Below are 13,459 nucleotides of genomic sequence, written 5' to 3'. Positions count from 1 at the left end.
CTGTTACAAAGGCCTTAAAGGCATTTTTATTTAATGTGTTTTTATTATTCATTAAGTGACTAAATAGACAGACAGCTCTGAGAGCCACAGTTAACAGTAAAATGATCATTTGTTTTACTTCTTTGACATGTTATGAACTAAACAGCAATTTATCTTCTGCTTAAACACAATAAAAATATTAATCACTAATAATATGATTGCTTGAGTCACATCTGTACACTATGAGCTTGTCCAATACCAAGAATTTCTTAAAATCTTAAACTTGTCTTTCCTCTGTGAAAGCTTATATCTGTATTTGAACTAATCCAAAGACATGTTAACATATTTGAGGAAACTGTCTCCTTAACAGAGGCTATGATGATTTTTGGAGTGAGAAAAACTAATGTGCCTCTGTTGCTGTTCATGCTTATAGCACGGTTAAAACCTATAATAAAGTGTGGCTGCCTAAGCTGTGTGAGTCAGAAGAACAAATCCAAAATGTCTGTAAGGTGTAGTTAAAATGTTTGTTTTGTCTCCACCAGAAATCACTCTTACAGGCGTCAATCGGAGTCTGAAATGAAAGGAGGAAGAAGGAAATTCTTTTCTGAAATGACTAATACAGGCCCAGCAGTGACCTTGGATACAAAAGGGTGAATAAAAGTAACAGGTTCCTGTGCTGGCTGACAGGTTTTAACTGCCCGTATCTTTCCCGGGTGACACATGAGTTGTCTTGGACTTCTCTTTCACGGGAGACCTGTGACTTGCTCTGTCCTCCTGAAGTAACATCAAGGCTTCTGGTGGCAGGGCCTGTCTAACCTGTAAGTGGCAGTTTACAATAAACAGGCTGTTGCACATTTTTACACCGGACTGGTTTGTTCCACCAGTAACGGGCGAGCAGAAATCAAGCTGATGTTCTTTTTTTTTTTGGTTTGTTTTAATTTAGTTGTTTTTTTATCAGTCTTTGTTATGGATGCCTTTAGCAGTACGAAATGCTTCACAGATATTGAGGTTGCACGTTTCCTACGTGACAACTGAGAGAAGAGAGCACTGAATCTAGGACACGGCGCAACATCAGCAGCAATATATCTTCCTGTCCAGATAAAGGGACACCATTTCACAGATTTCAAAATAAGGATGTTCAGAGACTTAAAGCTTAGAGTGACACACAAGATGAATTTATTTATTACCCCACTTACCACAAATTATATGCTTACAACATATTTTTCAACTTCTCACAGATGTGGGTCACTGGGACAAAAACCTTTTTTGAATGTGTGTCTGTCATGAGAGTCTCTATGTGAAAAAGTTTGGGGCAGCTCTGCTTGGTGCGTCTGAGGGCCTATTTGCATCTCGTGAACCTGTCCCAGTAAACTAATTGGCGTCACTAATAGATGGCTGGATGAACCGCAGCCCTGTATGGTAATGAATTCACACGATCTGGTGTCATAGCTGAAGGACTTGTTAAAATGCAAATGAATGATGACCCTGTTATGTGTCTATCAATTTAGGGATCCATGTTACCAGCGCATTACAATGAGCCCCTTGTTCATGCACGAAAATACGCAGTTCAACGAGGGGGCCTGTGCAGGAAATTGGACTGAAGGACAGGCTTTTAAAAACTGTTGGCTAATTTGTGCAATAAACGTATGGCAGTCAAAGCATTTTAGATGTAGCCATATTTAATATACGCTGCCATTTAGAGTTTCTCTTTTTCACTTTGGCTGTATTGGAAAGCTCACCTCTCCGGAAGTGTCTTTTGTAGCTTCTGTATATGATGACTGAAAAGAGAAAGATAGCCTTGGATGTACTGAAATCTGTTCTCCAGAGACTCCTGTGCAATTTTCTAAACTTCTTTCACCTTTCTCGAGTTCCCTCCTCTGATCCACATATTGTTTTGCCACTGACAGATGCCAGAATACAGCCAAGTGTGTGAACATGTGAGCCAAGAAAGCAGAGCTAGACTGATGTTTGAAATTATCTGCACTACTGTTTCATCCTCCTTACAGCTGAAAGACAAAGCAGACGGCAGGCAGAAGGGAGAAACATGCAAGAATCAGTATGCATAGCAGAGCTTATTATCTGTAGCAGAAGTTTTGTTTAGGTTTAGTTCTCCTTCTTTCTGCTTAAAACTCAGAGGACATTAAGAAAGAACAGAACAAAACATCTACGAATAGTCTCGTATATTTATGTTGCAGCACTCAGGCCTTTCTCACATTTCTGTTGTCTGTTACGACAATGACAACAATGCTAAGAGTTGTTTCCTTTAAACATGAATCATGCACAATGCTTCTAGGAAAACATATAGAGCCAGACTAATTACAGCATGTGTTTCGCTTCCGAATAAATGCAGCATTGTCCTGAGTAAGTGTTATAATTTCTGCCTCTGGAGGTCGCTGTAGATCCCATATTTTACACACCGGTTCACTCTCTGTCCAGTAGAATTGACTTCAACTTATCTTTGCTTGTTTTACATTTTGATTAAAAATTATTCTGATAAAGGGCATACATGTAAGAAAGGTACTAGACTGCATATCTGCACATGTTTAAGCTCTTACCTAAGGCTAGAATATAAAAAAATCACTTCAAAGAACGATTGGAAGTGTTAAATATCTCCTTCAGATTTAAGCAGACTTTCTTTATGCTTCTCTGGCTTGTAGTTGTGTTCCCAGTGCTTATTTTTCTCTGTTCACTCTTTTTTACTGTCTTTTAGGAGAGAGTGATTGATGCTGCTATTTATCTTTTTGTTGGAATAGATAGTCCTGAGCAAAGCTTTTTCTTTCTTTTTTTTAAAGCAAAGAAAAAGCATGTTGTGCATCTGGCAGATGAAGTAAATCACTGGAAACCTCTGGCCATACCTTAGATATTAGGACTGCATGCTTCACATCTTCTGGCTTTCGCTGCCAGCATTAATTATATTTTGCTTGTTAAGGGGTTTTCATATTCAAAGTTTTTTTTTTTTTAACATGGATGGCTGTTTGAAAGCACCTCTAAAGGTAATTCTTTCAACAGTCCTCATTTTCCCCAATGAAATGCAAAAATAAATGACTTCTCAGGGTGCTCAACTGAAGATATATTTATTTGCAATTAAATCCATCTAGTCATCCATCCATTTTCTGCCACTTATCTGGGTCTTGGTAGCTGGGGCAGCAGCGATGCAGAAATGCCCAGACTTCCCTTCCTGGCCACCTCCTCCAGCTCTTCCTGGGGGACACTGTGGTGTTCCCAAGCCATCTGAAAGACATTATGTCTCCAACATGTCCTGGGTCTGTCCCTGGATCTTCTCCCAGCTGGCCTAAAAACCTCACCTAGAAGGTGTCCAGGTGGCATCAGATGCCTGAACCACATCAACTGGCTCATTTCAGTGTGCAAGAGAAGCGACTCTAAGATCTGAGCTCTAAATCTGATCTCATTGTATAATTTATGTATCCTGCGCTGTGATTAATACTGCTTTCTATGTTCCCGCTCTCATCAGTTTGCTGTGATTCCTACATTTAAGTTCATGATAAATTTGGCGATAAAGATCTTAAAGCTTATTTGCACGTCTTATAAGTTGCCCTGAATGAACATGAACTAAATGTTCCAAGCAGGAAAAAACAAATGTTCATTTGCAGAGATATCCCGTCTGGTAGATGGTTCAGCTTAGTTTCGAAGCAGCAGGGGGCTGAAATAATGAAATAAACCCATTAAAAGCAATACGCAAGGGCAGCAGAGTACGCAGCAGCCAGGATCATTATCTCACTTCCTTTGACAATTGTTTGGGCATCTTTATTGATATAAGTAAAGAGCATAAATTGGTTTTTTTCTCATAAAGTCTCAGCCTGTGTTAGGGACACTCCTTATCCATCAATCCTTGAGCTTCCCAAACCTGCAGCAGGCAGCAGCCCTCCACAGTATGTCCCACAGCTTCCTTAATTATGCCCATAATGGAGGTATGCAAGAGGGGAGACACTCTGGGAGACACTGGCTGGCTGTCAGACGAAGATGAAGGGAAGGAAAGGGGGTGCAGACAGATGTTTGAATCCCAGCCCTGGGGCAGATGAGATTAATCCATCCTCCAAGGCAGAGACAGCAAAAGAGAAATAGAGAACGTAATGGAAGCAATTTCTATTAGTTCAATTGGCTGCCCTCTTTCCTCCATGCATACCAGGCATCCTGATCCACCATTTTTTCTTCTTGCAGAAGTGTGCAGTGCATCCATTCTATATCACTGGACTGTATGAGAAAAAGGAAGCCTGTTATTGGTGAAATAACAGGCTCATACCTCCTGTTCAGCTGAGATTAATCATGTGAATACAGCAGCAATGTGGCCCAGGATTTATGCAGGTCCCTAAATTTTCCATAAATGTGTGGCATTACGAGACATAAATGTGAACATCCTCTCCTAAACACCTGAGCTCAAGCTAAAAAGCCAACACAAACTTTCTGTCAGTGTCAAAACCTCCAGGAAGAACAAACTTTGTTTCAGCTGACAGTGGGAGGAAATCCATCCATATAGTTTAATGATTTGATCATCTGGTTCAATGTGGCTGCTGTTGTAGGCGGTTTGGAATGCAGCCATTTTGACTGAGTGTAAAATATTCATGAACTATCAATGGTCGCCCATCTGACTGGCTGGGGAACAGCTGCTGGGTCTCTGTGCCTCTAGAGGTGCAGCATCTGTCCATTTAAGGAAAGTGAATTTGTGTTTGTGTGAGTGGATTCTAGCGTTCGCACGTGCGTTCCTGAGCATGCGTGTGCGTACAAGAGCGCATTTTCTGATGCACGAGAGTGTGTGTGTATTTGTGCGTGCGTGTGTCTCAGTGGGACCAGACATCAGGAGAAACAACTGTGTATTTAACTTGCTCATCTCCAGATGGTGGAGGATCATTAGACATGATCAAAAAGCGAGTCTCAGTTTTATTAGGATCTGTACTTGTCAATCAAGTGTCGCTCTCATATATGCACAAGGAGAGCGGTGCTGCTGTGCGTGTGTGATGTGTTAAAGGGAATTTTATACATCTGATGTCTGTGCCATTCTATACATATCTGTCTCAGCAAACATCAGCATATCACAGCTATGCAACGTGGGTGTGTGTGCGTGCGTGTGTGTGTGAGAGAGAGAGACTCACACCCATTTGTGTGAAGCTTGCAGAGAACTGTGGAGCTTTGGCTGAGCCTGTATGATGGACATCTGGAAGCTAAATTGGTTAAGTGCGCCTCCAAGCCAACAGCCAGCCGGCCGTCCCCTTGCTGAACTAAGAGAGAGTTGTGCGTGTGTATGTGTGTGTGCAGTGGGGGTGGTGGGCTTCTGTGGTGGGGGACTCTACATCTGGCCAGCTGCCTTGCCACAGACAAAAACCCCTGCTGGACATTTAAGGGCTTTTACCTTCCAAATTCATACTGCAAACGAAATCAAATTAATTTTGTTCACTCAGGCAAACTGCTGCGTTTGAGACCATAAAGAAGCATCACGTTTGGCTCCGATCGCCACACCGCTCTCCACTGTTACACAGAGCTGTGTTATACAGCCTCTAATCCTGCCTGTTTAATATCTCATGTTTTTAGGGAAGAATGTTTATTAATTTGTTCAACTTCTTTAAAGGAATTATAGAAAATTTCAGGTCACTGTTTTCAGTAGTTTTCTCAAAAAAGTATCCTTTTCCCCTCCTGGCCATTTTAAAATTCCATCAGCCAGAAGCAAGGTCCTTCAGTTTTTTTGGGTAAATATCTGGTCTCATAGCTCTGTGGGTCATCGTGACCCCTCAATCCTGGAGCCAGGACTTTGAGTTTTAAGAGCTCATGATTGCTTTTGGTTCTAAGAGTGGTTCTTCTTTGAGTTTTTGTTTTTTGTTCCTTTTTAAATGTAGGTTGTTTGCATTTTTTACATTCTTATATCTCCCCAGTGGCCCTTGGTTATAGTTAGGCTCCTTTGAGCCTTTCATTTTAGCTAATCCTTTGCGTTGGGTTCTTTGTGTGTCTAATTAATGGACACACAAAGGTCTAATACCTGGTTGACTAGTTGCAGAGTTGTTGCTTTAATTTGAGCTCCTTGTTTAGTTGTATCTTATTCTGTGGAACCAGCTCACAGTTTTTATTCGGGAGACGGACAGCCTCTCTACTTTCAAGATTAGGCTTCAGCTGACCTTGAATATTCCCTTAGTTACCCTGCAATAGGCCTAATCTGCTGGCGGATGCTGTTTCTTCTTCACTCACATTTTTCACTCACTATGTGCTTACAAGCCACTATGCATTTAATCATTAGTTATTATTAATCTCTGGCTCTCTTCCACATTGTCTTTTTTGTCCTGTCTTCCTCCACTCACACTCACCCTGTCACTGCCTCTCCCTGAGGCTGATTCTGTCTGAGGTTTCTTCCTGTTTAAAGGGAGTTTTTCCTTCACACTGTTGCCAAGTGCTTGTTCATAGGGGGTTATTTGTTTTGTTGGCATTTTTCTCTGTATTGTTGTAGGGTTTTTAGTGTACAATATAAATCACCTTGAGGTGGCTGCTGTTGTGATTTGATGCTTTATAAATGAAACTGAATTGAATTCCTGTTTTGTTTTGGTAGCTCTTTGATCTTCTGTATCTAATTTTCTGATCTTCCCCTGCTCATTGTCTTGATTGTTTTCAGCTGTGTGTAGTCTCCACCTATTTCTGTTTGTGTGTATATTGTCTCAATTGTCTCAGTCTTCCTTTGTTCTTTGTTGTGTTGTCTACATACAGAGCCATGAAAAAGTATTTGCCCCTTCCTGATTTATTGTTTGTTTTTTTTGCATACTTGTCACACTTACATGTTTCAGATCAAATAAAATCAAACAAAGTTTAATATTAACCTTTTCCCCCTTAATAAAGGAAATCACATTTAGAAGCTGCATTTTGTATTTACTTGGGATACCTTTGTCAAAAATTAAAATAGTTCCTTGGTTTCATAGCTGTGTGCTTCCTAGCTACGTATTCTCTGTGTTTCATGAATTTATATCCCTGGTTTTGGACTTTGCAATATTCTGGAGTCTTTCTGGATTAAATGATCACTTTGTGTTTGACTTCCGTCTCTTCCATCCTGCTGTTGGTACCACAAAATTAATTTACATTCAGTAGTTGAATTTGACACTATGAACCAGGACTGTTAGGAGTGTAACAGGTTAACAGTAAAATGATGGATGCTTGAGTTCCCTAAAATATTTGGATGTCCAATCTCTGATGGCATATTTGGAGGCTTGTATAAACACTTTTGCAGGTAGGAGAGAGGACGGGGAACAGGACCCTCCCTAAAACTGCGCACTTAAATCTTCTTCCCACCTGCTTCATGTCGAGGAGCGTGTCAGGCTACATTTCACTGTGTGTTATACTTGTATAACTATGCATGTGACAAATAAAGAACCTTGACCTTGACCTTGACCTTCCCATGTTAAAAGCTTGTTAGAGTCTATTGCCATTTAAGCAGTAAACTCCAACCAACTCTAGCTACAATGCACAGCATTGTTCATACTGACTGGTTACATCTATTCAGTCAACCATGAACTCCTCTGTCTTCCAAAGCATTGAGAGGAAAATATGAGACCATATGTTCAACAGGTAAAGGTTGGATGAAATTAAATCATGCAGCAGGACAATGAGAGCTAGCATAGCAGCAATCCTGGTGATTGAGATGCTGTGTAGTGACTTTAAGTGAATAAACAAATGCCTGTAAACTGCAATGAACTGAAGCCATGTTGCAAGGAAGAAAGTGCCAAAATTCCTAAACAACAATGAAAAAAACAACAACAAAGTCATACATAAGATGATTACTTCAAGTTATTCTTGCTAAAGGTACTTATTGGAGTTATTGGGTCATGAGTTGTGCTTTCTTTTTCACATGACTGTATGTTATATCAGTTCATTTATTTCAGTTCCTAGGGAGAGCATTCATTCATGTGCCAGATTTTATGATAAGCCATCAAGCAAAATCAGATTATTTCACTTCAAATCTGGAAAAAAAAATGGACCAATTTTCACGTCAATCCAATTACTGCCGAAATATTCAATCTGGGGGGAAAAATGACCGAGTGCCAAAGTGTGTGAGATTTTTATCCCTCCATCAGTGCTGCTACTGTGGCAGCCTCTATTATGACCTCACATGATTGTAATTTTTCATTATTATTACTACTATTATTATTATTATTATACAATAAAAATGCTGTACCAATGTGTGGATGAATAACTGAGTGTGTCTTGAGTGTTCAATAAAACTAGAAAATCGCTCTATAAATGCAGTTCATCCTATAGTAACAAGAAATACAAGCCAGTCACAGGTCTAAAGAGAGTTGAAGAGGGTAAAATAACAGGCAGAGCCTGTGAGGTGGACTCACAATGAGTAGTAGTAATGAAAATGCAACCAAGGACACACATCTGCCACCCTTCATTAGATTAATGCCCAGGAAAGTGTGCTTAACCTGTACTTTACTAAAGCACTGATAGTCACTGTAGTGTCCTGGGGTTTTATGCGTTGGGCATTTCAGTGCTGTATAGACAAAAGGCTATAAAAACATTTTCTAAAGCATAATTAATAATGAGCAGCAGATGAGTTTGTTGCTTATTTTTTATATCCATCAGACCTGCTGATGGTTCCAACACCATCATTAAGTTTGCAGATGACACCACGGTGATTGGCCTCATCAGTGACAACGATGAGGCCGCCTACAGGGAGGAGGTGGATCGTCTGGCTGAGTGGTGCGACAGAAACAACCTGCTGCTTAACACCGAGAAGACCAAGGAGCTCATCATGGACTACAGGAGGAATGCTGACCCACATCCACCCATCCACATTAAAGGGACGGCTGTGGAGCGTGTGAGCAGCTTCAAGTTCCTGGGAGTCCACACCTCCGAGGATCTCACCTGGACGACCAACTGCTCCAAGCTGGTCAAGAAGGCTCACCAGCGCCTCTTCTTCTTGAGGACTCTGAGGAAGAACCACCTGTCCTCAGACATCCTGGTAAACTTCTATCGTTGCACCATCGAGAGCATCCTGACCAACTGTATAACAGTCTGGTACGGGAACTGCTCTGCCTCGGACTGGAAGGCGTTGCAGAGGGTCGTGAAAACTGCCCACTTCCTGCCATAAAAGACATCTACAGGAAGCGGTGTCTGAAAAGGGCTGGGAAAATCATCAGAGACCCCAGTCACCCATCACATGGACTCTTCACCCTCCTGCCCTCTGGGAGGCGCTACAGGAGCCTCCGGACTAAGACCACCAGGTACCAGAACAGCTTCTTCCCCACAGCTGTCAGACTCCTGAACTCTGCCTCCTGACATCTGACCCACGTTAACACATGGACTGAACATACACACACCCACAATGGACAACTGTACCCTCAAACACACAATAATAACATGGACTGAACCACCACTCACAACCACTAGCACTTTATATAGCCTCTGTAGAAATTATCCACATATCTCACTTATCTTAACTGCACTACTGTATAGTTCTGTAAATAATCATTCTGTACATACGATAATTTTTAACCCTACAACTGTTTACAACTTGCATAGTTCCCATTTCTGTATAGCTGTATATCTCAGATTTCTGTAAAGTTATTTATTTCATATTCTGTATAGTTTTTCATATTTATATCCTGTTCATATCCTGTACATAGCTTGTACTCACTACAGCCTGTACATACCTATAGTTATAGAATATTCACAACATACTTCATACCATGTACATTATAACATACCATAATAGACCCATTTCTGTAATATATTTACATATCTATATTATTGCTAATATATATTGTAATATATCTATATCACTAAAGTACTTCTGGATGGATGCAAACTGCATTTCGTTGCCCTGTACCTGTGCATGTGCAATGACAATAAAGTTGAATTCTATTCTATTCTATTCTATATGTTTTAATTACTTTTAAAGCTCTAAAGAAAGTCTTTGGGAGCCAGGTATGGAGCTGGTCAGACTTGCTGCAGCTGCTATCTGTCCAGGCAGAATTCACATACAAATACACTGAGGGAGAGGGAGAAACACTAACATGGACAGAGCTTTAAATAAATACAGACACAGCAGATGCAGCCGAGCCCAGGCCAAGAGTGCAAGAGCAGCAGTGTGATCTCCTCAAATCTTTATTCTAAGATTTCAGAGATCATGTTGAAATGAAACGAGTTACTGTAGCCTCTGTCTGCCGGTCTGCTTGCCTGCCTGTCTGTCTCTCTTCAGTCCAGATGTCAGAAGAACTAGCCAACAGCTGCGGCAGGAAATGAGCCCCCAGGCTGTGAAAAGGCTAATACACTTCCACACGGCGAAGAGAGACCAAAACAAAACATGTGCACACACACAGAAAAAACTGTGCAGGAATGATGCAAAAGCGTTACTCGTCTCTTTCTTTGCATATCAGTTTGCTTTGTACCTAAAATCCATGTTGCTGCACATGCGCATATGACTGCTATAACCAGTTCAGTTCTTTGCCTGTGAAAGTATTCGTGCGCCTTTCATTTTTCTCCAGCATTCATCAGTTTTGCGTAAAGTGTGTGTGGATAGGGGTGATGGCGTGCCAGCCTGCCAGCCTGCCTGCCACAGCGCCAGCCCCCCAGCCAGCGGGAACATTTGCCTTGTGGCTCCAATTCCCAGGAATGCCTAACCTGCGCCAGCTGTTGAGAACATGTTACCTGTGCCAACAATGCGCCGGCTCTGCCCACCACATCACCTGCCATTCTGTCTCCATCTGGGCGCGAGATTGGATTTGCGTGCGTATTGTTTGTCAGCGGATTACTGTGCCTTTAACTCACCACATCTGTATTTGTATTTCCAGCTGTGTGCATGAATGCAAAGCCTTTTTTGTGTGTAGTATGCACTGTGCCAATGTGTATAAGAAGCGATGTTGCTAATGTTGTGTGCACTGCATGTGTACATACCAGCTCTGATGTGTGCGTGTATGTGTGTGTGTGTGTGTGTGTCTCCATCTGTGTGTGTTGGGCCTCCCTTGCCTGCATCTGGAGCAGCATTGAAGAGGCTTTCCAACAAGGCCAATGGCAGCCAGCCTGCCAAACAGCCCAGATGTTAGTTCTGTAAGCCTTGGGCTAAATGGAGGGACCCACACTCTCATTATACAGGACTAGTAAATTGCAGAGAAAGAGAGACCACATAAAAGGATAAAAGAACTGGAAGATGAATCAGATGAAAGAGATATTATTTGATACGATGTGCCTGTTCACCTTTCTCACACAAGAATTTAAACATAAATTAATCAGACTATGCCACTTTAATGGATTTTTGCTCAGTGTTGGTATAACCGGAAACCTCTGGCCCCTGGGAGGCATGAAATTGATATCAACTTCAGTTTTCTTATTTCAATTGGATATATACTTTCACCGGCCATTTCATTAGGTATGCCTGTTGTTCATTAATGCAAATAATTAATCAGCACAATGCAGCAACTCAATGCACTTAGGCAATTAGACATGGTCAAGACGACCTGCCAAAGTTTAAACCGAGCAGCAGAATGAGAAAGGAAGGTGATCTAAGTGACCTTTAATGGTTGGTGGTACTTGGATTTTCACAACTATCTGTAGCGTTTACATAAAATGATCTGCCTTTCTTTGATGCCAGAGGTCAGAGGTGAATGGACATACTGCTTTGAGCTGATGGGAAGGCATTTGTTACAACCAAGGTTGTGCATAGGTTGTGCAACACACCAAACCTTGATGTAGATGGGCTACAACAGCAGAAGACCACACTGGGTGCTACTTCTATTTTTTGCACTGTCCAACCTGGTACTAGCAAGGTGTACCTAACATAATGGCCTTTTTTTCCCCACTCAAATAACAATGGTAAAGATTCTTTCCAAAAGTGCCTGGATCTAGATCAACTAAGAAGTTAGTTACTGTCCTACCTGTGGTCAGGTTTTTAAGCAAATTCTTCTAAATATTTTTTTCTTAGTAATCCAGCTAACAAACAGGCAAAACAAATCATTCAAAAACTCCTTGGCAGCAGTAATATACTACAACCATTCTTAAAGTGAATGATTACATTGTCTAAAAAGTGGATTTTAAATCTGCAGCATTCAGTTCACTTCTTGGGTTCATCAATCTATAAAAAGTACAATATGTATTCATTTGCTTTGAGTCACCTTTTTAAGATCCAGCACTCAATCTCTTTTATCCTAGTTTTAGCCTTAACAAGCTGCTAACGGTAATATCTGCCTGTTTATCCACTAAACGCTTCACTCTTTTCACTACCTTAAGTTTGATGGACAGGATGTGTACAGTTAGTGATCCATAACCTTTTAAAAGTATGGCTGAAAATGCCACAAATCTCTGTGAGAGAAATTTGCAAGAGCAGAGTTTCAGCAATGACAGAGTAATAACAGAGAACGTCAGGATTCTTTGTTCAGTCTGTTTTTTCACATTGCACACTCATTTCATTTCATTAAGGTTCTTGATATGACCATATATAAATTACCATGAAAAATGATGGCATCACATAATCCAGCCTGGTGACCTTCAATTGCGTTACTTTGAGGTCACCCTCTGTCCTTTCTAATCACCAAATCCAGTGTTTTCCAAACCACCTAAAGCCAATATCTCTCCATAAACAAGAAGGCGGTTTTTGAAATAAAAACACAACATGTTCCATCAAACAGTGGGACACAATTAGCTTCATCATCTGGAGGGTGTGTAACTGTGATGCTGAAGCAGATTTATGTGTGTGTACGTTTGTGTCTGTGTGTGTGTCGCCACAGAGGTGACATCCATGAGGCTGCTTTAGCTCTGTTTGTGAGATCCATGTGTGCGGTCTTCCAGAGGGCTTATAGAAAGGGCCCCCCCATATGGTGAGCACACACTGTGGCAACAGGATGCAGCCCTCCCCTGTGTGCGACCTCCAGCCAGCCATCACACACTGACTGAGTAAACAACAACTGGACATGGAGTTATGATGTTGTATTTGCTGGCATATTTTTGGATGGGATATTATCTCCTAAATCTGTCATGAAAGTGAATTACCTTGGTCGTATGTCAGTATTTATACTGAAGCGATATCCTAAAATCTGTTTATCCTTTTTGAAAAACATTGTTTTTGTCAACAAATTCTAACACATTTCACTGGAGTGTTTATGAGTAACGGCTGTCAGATGTTACTGATGCGGCAGAGCTAGTGTGAAATGGATTCACAATGATAAAAATGTAATGAGTTTTATGGTAACCTTATTAGAAAATAAAAGAAAATAAATTGAATTGATCGTATCTGCCCCACATTCACGTGCGTCTTCTTATCAAACACAGCTTAGGGCACATTTGGGAAATGCAAATTGCTGAGAGAGAAATGTAACTGAGAGACATCTCCTCCCTTGACAGATATCCTTCTCACATCTCTCTGTTCCTGCACACAGATGTTACGCAGCAGTTTGTTCAGAGAAGGAGAAGATGATTCCTCCTGTGCTTCCCCAAGGAGTGTGTAGCCTGGGGAAAATCACATTTACACATAAAGTATTCATGTGTGTCTGTGAGCAAG

This window comes from Copadichromis virginalis, linkage group LG13 (assembly GCF_057382275.1).
Source record: "Copadichromis virginalis isolate Kocher_CV1m ecotype Utaka linkage group LG13, C_Virginalis_male_GT1.1, whole genome shotgun sequence".
NCBI classification, from domain to species: Eukaryota; Metazoa; Chordata; class Actinopteri; order Cichliformes; family Cichlidae; genus Copadichromis; species Copadichromis virginalis.
This window is presented reverse-complemented; position numbering follows the sequence as displayed.